Source organism: Antechinus flavipes, chromosome 4 (genome assembly GCF_016432865.1).
Source record: "Antechinus flavipes isolate AdamAnt ecotype Samford, QLD, Australia chromosome 4, AdamAnt_v2, whole genome shotgun sequence".
Classification (NCBI taxonomy): Eukaryota; Metazoa; Chordata; class Mammalia; order Dasyuromorphia; family Dasyuridae; genus Antechinus; species Antechinus flavipes.
The window spans coordinates 174,269,752-174,286,598 of NC_067401.1; the positions used below are offsets into that span (position 1 = coordinate 174,269,752).

Consider the following 16,847-nt stretch of genomic DNA (forward strand, 5'->3'; position numbering starts at 1 on the left):
CTCTTTGTGGTGGCAAAGAATTGGAAATTGAGGGGATAGCCATCAGTTGAGGAATGGCTGAACAAATTGTGGAATATAATTGTGATGGAATAGTATCATGTTATAAAAAATGATGAGTTTATTTTCAGAAAAACTTAGTTAGACTTAATATGAACTCATGCAAAGTGAAATAAGAAGAACCAGGAGAAAGTTGCAGTAACAGATGAGATCAACTATGAAAGACTTAGCTCTCTGATCAAGACAATGATCCAAGATAATTCTCAAAGAATCATGAGGAAAAATCCTATCTACCTCCAGGAAGAGAAGTGGACTCTGAAATCAGATTTTTTTTTTAAACTTTTTTTTTGCTTGTATGGTTGTATTTTTGCAATGTAACCAATACGGAAATATTTACACAACTTTACATGTATAAGCAATATAAAATTGCTTATCTTCTCAGGGAGAGAGAAAGGAAAATTTTGGAACAAAAAAAAAATTTAATAAGTGTTAAAAATTTTTACATGTAAGAAAGAACAATACAAAAAAGAAGAAAAAAGGAGCTTTAAAATCATAGTATCACTTCTCTATTGTCATGATCCTCTTCATGAAAGAGGGACAAACAACAACCTCTGTAAATAGGTGCCATCCCTTTGGGGATAACTATAACCGTAACTATTCAGCTGGGCAACACAGGCCCTTCTTTTTTCCCCTTCCTTCCCTTGTTTTTTACATATAATTAGAAAACATTTAACAAAAGAAATAAAAAGTAGCTATATTTAACTGTTTCTCTTTGTCATTAAAAAAATATTTTTTAAAACAATTTTTTAAGAAAGGAAGAACAAATTTCTGTGGCTCACATGACCAAGCTTCCTAAAAGTGGTATCTTCTAGGTTAAACCCATCTATCACTCCTACCTCAGTGGGCAAATGCCCTCTAGATTGCCCCTTAAAAAGTTGAGAGGGCCAAGAAAATGAAACTTGATATATTCAGGTAGAAGGACTGGGAAAGGAAGTATACTGAAGAAAGCACTCAGTCCTTTCTGTGTTGCTAAAATATCTCTGGCAATATAATTTCCTGTCTTGCCCTGGTTTTTGACTTAAAAGAACAAGAGGAAGCATGGCCAGTGCACCATTAAAAGACAGTCAGATAATAAAGTGGAAGTTAAAATCTACTGAAATCCAACAAAATTTAATTTTAATGGTTCCTTCTCCTCCATATTAAGCCTTTAGAATATACACTAACAATCAGGGAAATAGACATATTTGAGTTTTATTTCTTCTCCCTTGACTCTTCCTTTTTACCTATGTAAGTAGTAAGATATTTGTGGTAATGAGCTGTGAGATCTGAAAGCACAGCAGAAAAAAAAAAAAAAAAGGATAAGGAGCCCAGATTCCAAAAAAAGTCTTCTTTAGAAAAGGAATCACATATTGTTATTTTTGGCCTAAAGTCTTAAGGTTCAAAAAATGTAACTACATAACATGGAGTTTGTGGGAGCAATAATGAAGATGGTTCTTCTTACTGAGTGCCTGATTGTGTTAATTTTAGGAGAACTGGATGAACAAAATAATGAGTTTGGTAAACAAAGGATGGATGGCACCTCACTTCTTCACCACTGACACTGCAACTCTTCCAAAACACAAAACACTAAGTTGGAGAAGGTATATCTATTTAGTCATAGAATCTGAAAGTGTGAAAGAACTTCAGAAGCAATCTAATTGAATCCATTATCTATTTGAGAATTCTCTCCACAATATACCTGTCAAGTGATTGTCTAATTGTAGTAATACATTCCCACTTTTGAATCAGTTTTAGGAATTCTTTTCTTAATCTAGCAAAAATATGTCTCTCTCCAGTTTCCATCAATTGCTTTCAATTCTGCTCTCTGGAGTCAAATGGAACAAATCTCATCCCATCTGAAGACAACTAGCATGTACCATATCACCCCATCCCCTCTTGTTCTGGTTAAATCTCCTCAGTTCTTTCAACTAGCCATTTTGGCTGAAATGTAAGAGTGAAAGAAAATAATGACCAACAAACCCGGAAAGACAGGATGAAGTCAGATGTAAAGGAAAGATTTTCATCATAAGTAGAGATTGCCTTTTATCCCAGACACAAGAAGGAGCTACTGGAACTCCAAGAACAGGGGTTGACAAGCTTGTGCTTTAGAAATACTAAATTAGTAGGTATGTATGGAGGATAAAGGTAGAGGCTGGGGGAGAGATTTGAGGTTGGGAGAAAATAAGGAGGACTATTATCTCACACAGTCTTTTTTCTACTTAAGGACTCCAATCTCTCATTTCTGACAAAACAAAGAAAGAAATGAATAATTTACTGACTTTCCTTAATATTAATTTCACCCCCTTAAAAAAAAAAAGTGGAAGAAAAGATAAGAAGGAGCTGCTATTTTGTAACTCACTGACCAACAAGGAGGAAGTGGTTTCTGAAGAAGAAATGAAGACACTTGGGAAGAAGAGACCACTCTATCTTAGAACTGGTTATCACTACAAAGGAGACTTTGTGCTAGATTTGTGATCACTTTCCAGAATTCTCCTTTATTTCCTGCTTCTGAAAGTCATAGATTTCTTTGTAGTCAGTTTCTTCTTCACCATATTAATTGAAGCTTGAGCTTTTCAAGAACACTTTTAATCTCAATTCTTATGAAGTCCAAGGGTCTTTTGTGAATCCTTATTCTCATTCTTCCATAAATGATCTAGTTTGACTTTTAAAATCCTTAAGGTCATTAGGTATCTTTCTCTTTTAGATGCTTTTCTGTAAATATCATTTTGTATCATTTTACTCAGTCTTTTTTCTCTATTTCTACTATATTTAAAGATGTTGGGAATGTTTGACTTTTTTGTTAAGTTAAACAAAAAGGGAGAAAGGAATAAAATGAGTATTTATTAAGTGCCTACTGTGTCAGGCACTGTGCTAAGTACTTTTATAAATATCTCATTTAATCCTCACAATCACCTAGTGAGGTATGCGTTATAATTATGCCCATTTTATAATTGAGATTGACAAGAGGATACTTACGACTTTGAGATAAAAAATTTAGAGTATTAGAGCTGTAGGAAATGAAATTTTGTGGAAGATGAAACATGCAAAAAGTTGTATCTTGTCCAAAGAGACATAGTTGGGACTTAAAAGCAGGTTTCCCTGATTCTTAACTCCTAGTATTATACTAGTGATGTAAAGATGCTTATTCTTTTTTAAAGGCTTTTTCCTTTTTTCTAGCACAAACATAGGTGAGCCAAGCCAGCTTACTACATTACCAGATATCAGTTAGCTCCATCAGCCAAAATGCTTTTTAAAGAAACATTTCTGATTCATTAATACACAAGCTGACAACTCATTGTAGCTAAATTCTTTTCTAGCTTTCTCATGAGATGACTATCTACTTAGTACATCACAAGCCTCCTGGACAATTACTGCAGGCATCACAAGGAATGGCCTTCTTTGACGTTTACTGCTGAAACCTCATGAAACCTAGGAATTTTCCAGTGTTTCTTGAAATTCAGTTGAGGCCTGAGGAATCATCTTGATGAAGGAGGACACCTTGAAAAGCCTGCTAGGTTGGTACTGCATTCGTCCTTCCAAGGTATTCCTTGGGCTAATGCTATTTAGTAAATAAGATAGTACCAAGGAATAAGTACTAAGAGAAGTCCACACCTATTTGTATTTTTTTTTCAATAGGCTGTGAAGCATCCTATTATGACACCTGATGGCAATTAAAAATTTTGGGGAGTAAGATGCCATTCAACTTTCTTTACCTTATCAAATAGTGTAATGCTGGAGAAACTGAGCAAGATAGAGATTAGAGAGTATTTAATAATTTATTAAATGGGAGAGATTTACTAGGACCAATCCATGGTTTGGCCCCAGGGCTCAATGAAACTATCTTCTCAAAGAATCCAGCCTCGAATGTCAGATACAAGATTCTTTTATAGGGTTACAAGAATGATGACATAATGAGGGAGGTACCTGGATAGGGATGACCTAATGGGGGGAGGCACCTAGGATGAGCATGACATAATGGAGGGAGCTAATGGAGAGGCTCCTGATATTCTAATGATGTCTAAAATGGATAAAGACCTTTATCCCATCAAACATTAAGAAGGAATGATTATAGCTTAAGGTCTAAGATATAAGACCTTTATCCTAACATTAAGAGGGAATGGTTATAACCTGAGGCAGAATAACTGAACAGGACAATTAGGGAAACCAGGTCAGGACATTAAAAGAGAACTGTGGCACAACAATAGCTATTATGGGCAAGATACTCTACTGATATATTAAGACAAAGCATTGCTGGCTAAAAATCAGACAGGAAAAGTGAGTGGCTGAGGTCACTAGGGAGGAAAGAATTTTGAATCAAGTTTCCCTCCTCTCTCTTCACTCCCACAATCCAATCCTTCCTTTGACTAAATTTAATTCTTGCTCTACACTAGTATTGATCCTCACTCAGCTTTCTGAACCTGTGGTAAAATCTGTATCTACCCTCTCCTTGACCCTCTTCAAGTTCAGTCTACAAAGAGATAAAAATAAATCACCAAAGTTCAGCCTATAGGAAAGAGGACAAAGCATTCCTACCCATTTTGCTTTATTGACTGGGGAGAGTTTTGGCCAAAATTAAACTAATCTTATCTACTGAAAGCTGATTTAGATCCCTCATTTGTAAAATAGAGATAAACATTTTGACTGCCTATCTCACATTTTGTAGTTAGTAGTGGTAGTAATAGATAACTGAAACATATATATATATATATATAGTTGTGCCACAGTTCCCTTTTGATGTCCTGACCTAGTTTCCCTAATTGTCCTATTTAGTTACTCTGCCTCGGGTTATAACCTTGCCCTCTTAATGTTTGATGAGATAAAGGTTTTATATCTTTAGGTTATAATCATTCCTTCTTAATGTTTGACAGGATAAAGGTTTATCCATTTTAGATGTCATTAGAATATCAGTAACCTCTCCAGTAGCTCCCTCCATTGTGTCATCCTAGGTGCTTCCCCCCATTAGGTTATCCCCATCCAGGTACCCCCCCCCCCCATTATGTCATTGTTCTTGTTATCCTATAAAAAAGTCTTGCTGTCTAATACTCAATGCTGGATTCTTTGAGATGATAGTCTCGTCCAGCCCTGGGACCAAGATCCATTTGGTCCCAGTATATCTCTCCATTTAATAAACTATTAAATTGGTCGCTAATCTCTGTCTTGCTCAGTTTCTCTGGCATTACAATATATGAATTTATAATCCTTTAAAGCTGGCAAAATATTTTGTATACATCCTCAATTGAGTTTTATAATAATTAAATGAAGTTATGTACTACAGGTGTTATTTTCTTTACCTTGCACCTGAAAACTGAGGCTTTTAATTTACAAAGATATCAGTGTGGTTATACTGCATTTTAAAAAAAATTATCTTTATAAGCACAAAATGGGAAATGATTGTTGTCATTTGTACAAAAAGATAGAGAAGATGGTTTTATTGCATTGCAAACTCCGATTTTTGAGACAAAAATGTGATATGCAAGTCAAAACCACTGAAAATGATCTTAAACTGCATTTATTGAAGTGGTGATAAAAATACTGATTAGTTAGTTTCCAAAAGAGAAGAATCAGGATGGTGAATGGTCTTGAATCTATAACATTTGAAAACTGGTTGAAAGAGCTATGGGGTTTTAACCTGGAAAAGGAAGGCTCCAAGAAACTGAAGTGCTATTGTGGAAAAAGAGAGGATAAATTGCTTTCATCTGATTCCAGAAGGCAGAACTGAGCAATGTAAAGAGGCAACATTCTAACATTAAGAATTTTTCTGATACAAGATAATTTTCTGATACAAGATAATTTTGTTGTATATTTGAAAGGATTGTATATTTTAAAGGAACAGCAAGTTGTGCATGGTAAGTTTACAATTTTAGGTGCAAACATCTTTTTTATTGTACTATGTTGTGGAAATACTCTTTACAAACAGATTTATCCTTTCAAAAGAGAACAGCTATCTTGAGTAGTAGTAAGTTCCCCTTCAACAGAGGTTTTCAAGCAAAGACTAGTTACAGTGGACATTCTTTTTGGGATATGAGTGGACTAAATGGATTCTGAGAACCCTACTAAATCTAAGTCTACCTTTGGATCAGAGACCAAGTACAGAATTAGTATTCTATGCCATATTGCCCCTGTTTAAGGATGGGGGGGGAGGGGAGTTGAATAAGTAAATCACCCCACCTCACTGAAATTTGTTGTCAGAATGTTAAATTCATACCTTAATCAGATGAAAACACATCATTATTGAATCAATCATAGGCTTGAATCTAATCCAAACAAGGCTTTGCTCTTCTGGAGTAAAAATAAAGCTTTAGATTGGCTGAGGAAACTTGGTCTTCTACAAAATACAGAAGTAATTTGGACAAGAGATATCAAGTGCCTAACAATAAAGAGAATATCCTGGCGTTGGAGTTTTCTTCTCATCTCCTTCCTTCCCTCTCTTGTCAAAAGGAAGACCACAAGATTTCTCAGGACCAGAGGATTTTGGACCTCTCTTCTTCCCCATCATCCTAGTAATAGTCCCAGAGTATTTGATGACAGTTTCAATGTCAAGATCGGGAACCAACAAAACACCAGATGAGAGGAGGAAAACAGATTAAAGACTCTACAAGAGCCAAGTTGAAAAGCTATAGGATACATTAAAAAGAACATCTTTAAAAAAATGTAACAAAAAGAGTTCCAAGAACTATGAACGACTCCACCCTTTGCCACAGCTACTGTAACCTTGTACCCACTTTCCCTTGGATTCAGTATGTACTGATAGGAATGTTTGGGGAGGAATATATTTGTGGCAATTCATCCACTTGGTCTTGGTCTAAATATTGATTTCTAAAGGTTAAATATGTTTGGCTGATGGCAACTAATAATCAAATGAGAGGCACACCTGTCAGGGATCATGAGCTAAACTGCTTTAGAAAAAAACAACTTCCTAGGACAGCTAGGTGACACAATGGATAGAACACTAGCCCTGAAGTCAGGAGGACCTGAGTTTAAATCTGAGCTCAGACTTCTGAGAGTGTGACCCTAAGCAAGTCACTTAACCCCAATTATGGAAGGAAAGAAAGAAGGAAGAAAAGAAAACAACGAAAACAACTTCCTGGCAAGGAACCAAAAAGTGAGCAAATACTTATCAGTTAGGGAATGGCTAAATAAGTTATGGTATATCATTGGTCTATAAGAAATGATGAACAGGCTAATTTCAGAAAAGCCTGGAAGGACTTATGTGAACTATTACTGAGTGAAGTGAGTAAGAAACATGAGAACATTGTACACAATAACAAGATCATGTGATGATCAACTGTGATGAACTTGGCTCTTCTCAATAATGTGGTGATTGAAGGCAATTCCAATTGACTTGAGATAGAAAATGCCATCCCAATCCAGAAATAGAACTATGGCAATGGAATGTGGACCAAAGTATAGTATTTTCACCTTTGTTGTGGTTGTTTGTTTGCTTGTTTTTTCCCTTTTGATCTGATTTTTTCTTGCATATAATAAAACCGAGGTGTGAGAATCCCCTCTACTCAGCACATAGGTCCAACCTGAACAAATTCGGGAACCCAAAAAGTCTGAATGGCAAAAGGGATTTTTATCGGCACTGAGAAGCCAGTTTTGCTAGGAAGACAGACTTCTTAGTAGCAAGAGGTCCTATTAAGGAAATAAAGGCTATCACTGAGGATATCTTCACAATGAGCAAGAATCCTGACAGGCAACTGTGCCAAGAAGAGAAGTCTCTTGGCAAAGCATAATCCTTCTTCGAACTTCTGCAGATATTTGGAGTTCAAAATTGTCTTTTATTGGGGGTCTGGGGCTAGGTTCCAGTTGAAAAGAGAGTCAATGCCCCCAGGGCTAGATATTTATCTTGGAGTTTCAAGCCACTCAATAGAAATATCAGACCCAGATCTCTAACTGAATAAAATCATTTTGAAGGCTTTTTCCCAGAGCCTGGAATTTCCTGAAGAGGATCCTAGCCACCCCCAAAAGATCACTGGAAGGTGATTTGACCAAGATTTCCAGTTGAATGACGCTACTTAACTTGGAAAAGGCTTGTCTAGGAAAGTATGCTTTTTCCTAGACTTTTCGGAGTATGAGAGCCAAATCTAGTTTGAGGGTTTGCTCCCATCATAATGACAAAGATTTCCTTGCTATTCCTCCAACAGGAAACTCCCATCTCCTGCTTCAGACTTTTTCATGTGCTGTCCCCCATCCCTGAAATGATTCCCCTCCTCATTTCCACCTCCCTGGTTTCCTTAGTTTCCTTCTAGTCCCAGGCAAAATCCTATCTTTTACAGATAAAGCCTTTCCTGATCCCCCTTAATTCTAGTGCCTTCCCTCTGTTGATTATCTCCAATTTATACTCTGTATAGCTTGCTTATACATAGCTGTTTGTATATTGACTCCCCATTAGACCATAATCTATTAGACAAGAGCAAGGGTTGTCTTTTATTCCTCTTTCTCTTACCCTATGACTTACACAGTTCCTAACATATAGTAGGTGTTTAATGTTCCTTCTTTGTTTTGAAAAGAACCAATGACATGGCAAGATGCTATCTATTTTGACTGACTTAAGTTTTATACACATAGAACTATCTTTAAACCACATGTGTACTTCCCTTTTCAGGGCTCACCCTTTAAGACTTTAACTTTCTATTCTCCAAATTCCTTCCTGTTTCAAAGGATAAAAGATGTTATGAATTTTTCCAAGAGTTGTTTCAAAAGATAAGTGACCTATTCTCAATCAAAGGGCTAGAAAGACTTCCCTTCATGTAGGATACAATGTTTTTTCAAAATATAGTCCAGGGACCCTTGAAGATTCTTGAAGTACTTTCAGAGAATCCAAAAGGAAAAAAACATTTAAATCTATATATTTAAAACTTTATGAATGTCTACATCTCTAGCTATCACCTGTCTATATTATATGACAAGGCAAGCATCATTCTATCCAGTCTTTTTCTTATGGAAACATAAAAAGTCTTCTCTTGATACAACATTTCCCTCTCTATAGTTCTAATAGGTACATTATTATGTTCCTATTTCCTGATAATTACGTATCTATAAATCTCCCAGATGGAAAGTATAAGTTGGAGTTCCCCCTCCCCAGTGTTGTGATACCAAAGAAATCATCTAGACTTGCAGGGAGGATGGTCACTGGATATTTCCTCTAACTTTAGAATCAACTACTTTACAGCCTATTTCTCCCAGTAAACCTTTTGCCTCTTTGAAGTGTAATTTCTCTTTCATGGCTCATCTCAACCTAGCTACATATGATTCCTACACCAAACAAGTCCCATTCGCAGCCAGACCTAAACACTTCCCCTGTCCTCAAAAAAATCAGAATTTTTTCCTCTTCTGGTTTGGAAGAAAACCTGAACATCTTGACCAAATTTCCTCTTCACAGTCTTTCCTGGGATTACTCATCTAAGCACACCAGTCCTTGCTGCCAGACTCCCTGAGAGCCAGACTTTTTAATAAATTAGTCCAACACTGAGCTCCAACTATGAACACAAAATGCAATTCCAAGTTGAACTATCACTGTGGGCTAGATCTGTTCCCATCACTATAGTGTGCAACAAGGGTTTCTTTAAAGCAGACCATTTGGTTAAATGGTGAAAGCAAAACACTAGTATGAAATCACCTTAATTTCAAGTTTCTTCAAGGTTTGTAGAGAATCTGAGAGTCAGTATTGAAAGAGTAACATCATCTGGGTAACTAGAAAGGCTACCTGCAACTTTTATGGAACTTCTCAATTTGTGATACTAAGAAGAAAATGTCCTGAAGAGGAACTGTGTCCAAATACATGAGAATTCAGTTCCCATTTCTCTAGATACACACATGTGGTTTTAATATCTAATACAAAAGTCTTAACAGTGCCTGAAAAGCATTTTAGTAACATGTACTAAAAACCTATTATAAGTACTGCCAGGAAATATGAAAGAAGCATTCCTGCCTTCAAAGTCCTTATATTCTAGATGCAGTACCCTTATGCATATAAACATAAAAATGTCTTAAATCTTGTATACAGTTTCTTATGAAGGCTAATTAAATTAAGTAAATTTATTTTCTGTATTGCATTTGTCATGGAAATAAATGGACTAAAGTTTATTATATACTGAAAACATTCTCAGAAGGGAATATGGGCTTTGCCAAAATCATTCCAGTTGATTTGCTAGGAAGCAACATGGGGGAAAAATGTAAGGGCAGAGTTCTATTCCATCCCAATTAAGGTAATCCTGGCAATACTCTTTGCTACTTGGATTGAATCAATTAAAAACCTAATTCCTAATTCCTAATTGTAAATAAGTTTTTCATTAATTTGAAATACTTATGCTTTGGCCACTGGATAAAGACACATAATGCAATGCAGAAAATAATGAATCAGACACATTTCTAGTCTATGAAAAAAAAAAGTTATAGTAAAAAAATCCTGGGAAGACCTAATGATCCACTGATCTTAAAGATCAATAGTCTAAGACAATTCCAAAGGACTTATGATGAAAAATGCTCTCTACCTCCAGAGGGAACTGATGGAGTCTGAGAGAAGATTAAAGTATAATTTTTTTTTCTTTTTTATTTCTCTTTATTTGGGGGGAGGGGAGCAAATGGATAATATTGATGAGAAGAGCCCCAAAAATCTTTCTTTCTCTCTCTCTGACTTTGGGAATGATCCATGAGGTAAAGAACTTGAAGCTCCTTGAAGGAGAAAATCTCCTTGAACCCTGCCACTGTAAAGACCCTGCCCGAGGACAAACAGCTTCATTCTGTAAACTAGGTGGGGCTAGCTGAGTCCAGAGTTATAGATTTCAATACCATTAAATTGGAGAAAACACCCTATTCAATTGAAGATTTTCTATTCAATTCCAACTCTACCCACCAGTCTCTTTGCAAGGGGGAGCAGGCCATGACTTGTAGCCAAAGACTTCCTTATAAAAATGGCAATTTTAAACTCATTTCTTTGCAAAAATCCTAACATGCTGGACGCCAAGGAATACCAATGCCAAGGAAATCTCTGCCTACTGGAATAATATTATCTTCCAGCACTACCTTCTCTTTATCTCCCTCACCTATTTCCCTAATGAGACTTTGTGTCTGTCAGGATTTTTCTGCCAATAATAAACCTCTTTTTTCAGTCTCGCTTTTTCGAGTTCGTAAATTCCTTTAACTCCCTGAACAAGATGAGGTGAGATCTTTCAAGAAGATCTCAAGAAAATCGACTAAGGATTCATCTACTTCAATCGAGTAAGGATTCATCTACTTCAGAGTTTGAGTAAGCCTGAAGGACTTTGAAGATTGAGTCAAGGGCATACCTAAGTCCCCTTCCTATTATTCTCCCATGACATCAGCGGCTTCCTATTTCAGTCAAATATGGGCAACTATGTACTTATTGGTCAAGTTCAATTTCTTGGGTAGTTCCCGTGTTTAGAATGTAAGATTCTCAGCCAATAAGGATGAGGGTCAGTGGTGGGAGCCTCCGACGGTGCTTCATCCCTTCGATTGTCTGCTAGATGGGTGGGACACCCTTCTCATGAGAATGTATAATAAACTTTGCTTTGCTTCTAGAGAGCTCTCCAGCTTTTTTATTAAAATGGTGATTCTCTCACCATTTCTGAATTCATCATATTTTGGTTCTCTGATCAAAGGGAACCCCAAAACCTAAACCTCATAAATATGAAAATGTTTTGCATAATTTCACATATAATTGATATATTTCTTGCCTTCTCATTAAGGGGAAGGGCAAAGAGAGAGGAAGAGCATTTAAAACATCTAAAAAAATGTTTAAAATAAATAAGTAAATACAATCAATGCAGCCATGAATTCAGACATGTGAACCCATTTCACAGTGGAAGAGTTACAGTTCAGAAGATTCCAGAATTAGAGTCTGTTGAGAAGGAATTGCTCAAGGACAGGGAGATGACTGAGGAAGTGTCTTTCCCCTGTTCTCTCCTCCCTTCTCCTCTCTTCTTTCCTCTTCTCTCTTTCTGTCTCTCTGTTTCTCTCTCCCCCTTCCCCCACTGACCATGTCATCCAAGACAGTGCATGCAGCTAGGATTAGATAAATCTGTAGAGTGCTAAGTAGGAAACAACAGAGCCAGCAAGTAACAAGTCATTCTAAGACGTCAGCTTCAGGGAACATAACCCATTGTGGTGGAAAGAAATGACAAATGACTTTGCCAAGGAACTGACTGTTAATACTCTGCAGATAGATATACTAGCTGGCACTTTATGTAGACTCTCCTAACAAACAAAAAGACTTCTAATAAACAGGAGTCATGAATTGACACATTTTCATTCTATGCATATTCTGCTGATATCACATGTATTTGAGCTGAGATTCCTTTTTTTTCTTTTTTTTTTTTTTTTGGTAATTACTATTCTTATAATACCTGTCAATTTAAAAAAAAAAAGCAATTTTATCTAATTTTAATAGAAAGCACACTAGTGGGGGCTCATGAGAAACAGCATTAGAAATCTAGTTTCTCAGGGTCACCCTTAAAACTTGAAATTAGTAATATTCAGCTGCCTTCTGAGGAAATAACCTGTAAATATAAAGGGAAGTTGAACAAGTAACCCTACAGGATATGTTCAACACATGACTTTCTCCTACTATGCTTATAACACTACAAAATTCGATTTGTTCAACGGGAAAATACTGCCCAGAGATTGATTCCCTATTCATGTCTGATCACTATGTCAAGAAGAGCATAGGCTCATTACCGGGAGTCACACCATTGACCAGCTGACCTAAGAGGAATACTCCACAATTATAGTATGAACTATCTTAATAAAACAGCATGGTCACTTCACTAGGATAGGAATAACCAGGGTGCATTGCTTCTTCCTAAGGAGGAAGCCTGATAAATCTTCACAGGGAGGGGCTTGTGAGCTCTAAATGATGGACAAATGTTTGAAAGGATTAATTGGGGATTTTCTTTGACTCTAGGTCTACTATAAGAATGTAGTTCCAAGTGAGTTTGTTCATCTAGGACTCATTGGCCCTTGTAATGACAGGCCTTGGATTCTAACCAATCCAAAGTTGACAACTTTCTCCAGAGTCAAATAGAACAAAAAAGCTCCATCTAATAACTGAGAAACCATACCAGAGATCATTACAAATGATACATAAGTACTCTCTTTGTTATTTAGATATCTTTTCATCACCACGATTGGTAACCAAGGCAAAACAACCAAGGCTTTGTTCCAAGAAGTTCAGAAGAGCTGATATTAGGGGATAAGACTCCCACACAAGATTCTGGGATCCACCAAAGCAACCCAAATTAACCTAGGTAGTAAATGGCAAATCCACAATCTGAATCCAGGTCCTATGATATGAAATTTAAAACACTTTTTCAACACTACATCACACTGACTGAGTTTAATAAAATTTGTACAATTGTATGGGCCATGAATAAAATGTCAGCTGATAAAAGATTTTAAACTATCTTCTGTTGTTATTGTTTTAAACAAATTTCTGTTTAATTTAAAATTTTAATAAAATTAGAGAAATTACAAAACATACTTGGAGTAAAGTGAGACCTAATAAAGTCATAGAAACAGCTTCGAAAATAGTGGAACTCTACAAGCCAAGCTTAAACAGGAAAACATCATGAGATGGCTTGATTTGAAGAAGGAATATGTATTAAAATTTATATTAAAAGACTAATCTGAGGATTCTACAATTGGATTTCTTATCTTCATTAATTATATTTTCAAAGCACCCCTATTTTTGCATTAAAACATAACAATTAAAGTGAGAAAATATACTCTTTCTTTCAGAGTTATATAATATTGCATATAATATCAGAAAGGTTAGTTTGGTTGGTTTGGGGGTTTTGATGAATTATTGTTCTATTTTTTATCCTTTGTTACAAGAGATGTCTTGCTTTGGTAGAGATGAGGAAGGTATATATTTAGAAGTACATAAATAAGAATGAATTTTTTAAAAGGAGCTATAAAATAAATCCTGAAGTCTAGAGATGAATGATTTTTAATGAGTATTGTGTGTGACAGGTCCAGTGCAAGACCCTCTTCCCAATGAACTAATCAGAGACATCATCAGATACAAAGAGAAAGCATTTATTTAATCCCTGCAGGAAGAGACACAGACACACCTGAGAGCCATTGAAACTCCCACCATGTGCTACTGAAACTTGATTAGCTTCCGGCTTGTCCGGGGTTTAAAAGCAAAAGACACGAGCCTTTTCATTGGGTAGACTAAAAGGACGTAACCATCCTTGTCCAAGGTTCACCAATGCTGACTGCCTTCCACAGGTGGTGTCACTTCCTGCACTGTCCTGTATCTCCAGATTAGTGAGAAATACTTCATACAATTAGTCCCATTGAAGAGTCATAAAAAATGTTTCAAAAAGGATCAAATTCTTATCAGAGTAATATCTAAGCTACTCAACTGGTCCTTTAAGCTAGGTGGTAAAATAGAACACATAAACAGAAATTAGAGTTCTTGGGTTCTGACTCTTCCTCTTACTCTGTGCTTTGGAACAAGTAACTATATCTCTCTACAGTTACCCTATCTATAAAACGAAAGGATTGTTTTAGAGGATATCTAAGATTTCTTTTAGCTCTAACATTCTATCATCCGATAATTCTAAAATTTATGAATGAGGAAGTATACCCAAGTTAGGATGGTAAAATCCAGAATACTGAGGGAGAATAGTCAGCTATGGGCTCTGCCTAGTGGACTAAGCACAAAATACTTCTTACCTTAAGCTTCTATAGGTCAAACATGTTAAGCCTAGTGCATTGTCTTTCCAGCAGAAGTATACTGGTTAACTTCCAAAGTTAGAAAGAAAGATGTTCCTGGTCCTATAAGCCCAAATTTATTGCCAAATACAACTAATGAAATAAGTGCTATTGTTATGTCCCCATTTTATAGATGAAAGAGCAGAAGCTGAGAGATGAATGACTAAGTGAAAAAGCATGTATTTAATTTATAAATTTTTATTAAAAACATAAATAGCATAATATATGCTATTATTAGCACTTCATGTAGATGTCCTGGCCACATATTCTCACTGTGTGGATGACTCACGCACAACTGCCAGGAAGGTGTACTCTTTTCACTGATTACTCAGTGTGTAGTTGGAAGAAACTAAATTATGTGTTTATAAGGGAAGTGTCAATTTAAATGCCTTTGCTTTCAACTAAGTGTAATCAGTAAAGAAAAACATATCTATTATCAGATGTTCATGGTTTAAGAATACTGGCTAATAAAATACCCAAAACCTGTGGGTAGTTAACTAGGGACTCACAGTGATTCCCTAGTAAGTATAGGTCTATTTCCTGCCCCACTAGGGACTCAACTGGAACTGGCCAACACAATTCTTTTCCTTCTTCTTTCCTTTTACTTCCCTCAGTCCACATAGAACCTTTGAAGGCTCTGCCCAAAGGAATATAAATTTTGATTGCTTAAACCTCCCAAGAGGTTTATGGGATTTATGGACTAGAACCTGCAGTTTGATCAACAATAGGTCTCAGGCTAAACCCCACTTGGTCATTGTTTAGGCCCTGATTGGTTCAGAGTGAATGTAAACAGCAATTGCTTCTGTTATGGCTAGAAACCCTGAGCGTCTTTCTCTTCCAAATTGCTTTTGTTTTATTTTATTTTATTTTGACTAGGTAAAAAAGTCCATTCTTTCCCTCATTTCTTTTTTATCTAGCTACAATCACTGAATGGGCAGTTGCCTCAGTTAAAATGAAACAAGTTAAAAGCTTTAGTTTATAAAGGCTAAGTCCCATTCCATCCAAGGCCATCTCTAGTCATCCTGATCTATCTCTTGCCACTGGACCCAGATATCTCTGGAGGGGAAAGTGAAACTGGGGACCTTGTACAGGTTTTCCTCATTAAATCCAATTCACTTGCATGTATCACTTCCCTGATGTTATGTCCTTTTTGAGAAGGAAAGACAAATAACAATATCAATTACACAATAAATAACCATTCTTAGCCCTTTTAAAATAAACTCGTTTAGTTCTTTGGTTTGTCAGGCTAACATTTTGAGGAAGACTGACAAGAAGAAAAGTGATGGTGCAATGGCAGAGTAATTGTTCTATTATATTCCCCTAAAAATGACAATCTCTAGCCACTTACAGAAATTTCATTGATTAAACTTCTCTATATGGGAGGAATCAGCTTAGTTGTTACTCTTACCTTATCTTCAAATTCAGACATCCTAGAGTCCAAGGGCAAATTGAGTCCTGCCACAATCCACTGGAAGTGCTGACTTAATAAAGTGGGCCCAAACTCTAAATTGAGTCCTCTTGTCTTTCACAGATCAATGCAGCAGTGTCCCACTGCTAACTTCCAGTTTATCCTCTCCAAGCTATGTCAAACAATTGTCAATATTATCTTCCTAAGACAGACTCTGTCAATTTCTTGCTTGTAAAAACTTCAAGTTAGATTCAAAATATGCAATAGAACCTGGCTGAAGTTTTTTGTTTTTTTTTTTTTTTCCTCTCCAGGTTTTATCTTCTTCTAATTGGTGATGTGTGGGACACTATCTTGCACAAAAACAGAGACTCTCAGAGTATGAAAAAGCAAAAAGGAATTTATTATGATCTCTTGAGAATGGGCATCTTCCATCTGACAAGGTAATATTAAGCAAAGTACATAGCATAAACTGTGAAACACAAAATTAAATCGATCCCTCAACACAAAAGCCCCTGAAGCTCCTCCCTCTTCCCCGCCCCCTCCAGGTTGGTTTTTTTCTCTCTTTGTTTGAAGGAGTCCAGGCTTATATTCTAATTGAGGAAATCTAACCCAGCCAAAACCCAGAAGAATGCAAGTCAATAATAAAAAACTCTTAAATTAA

General features: G+C 36.2%; 1 protein-coding gene and 1 long non-coding RNA gene across 2 annotated transcripts in view; one reads left to right on the forward strand and one right to left on the reverse strand.

The window, feature by feature from the left end:
- GAS7 (growth arrest specific 7) overlaps positions 1–16,847 on the reverse strand; it is a 269,235-nt gene that overhangs the window by 239,610 nt on the left and 12,778 nt on the right. The window lies entirely within an intron of this gene.
- Positions 15,136–16,847, forward strand: part of LOC127560723 (uncharacterized) — a 52,052-nt gene continuing 50,340 nt past the window's right edge. Inside the window, exon 1 of the long non-coding RNA XR_007953394.1 lies at positions 15,136–16,626. This is a non-coding gene — a long non-coding RNA (uncharacterized LOC127560723). The remainder of the gene's footprint in view (positions 16,627–16,847) is intronic.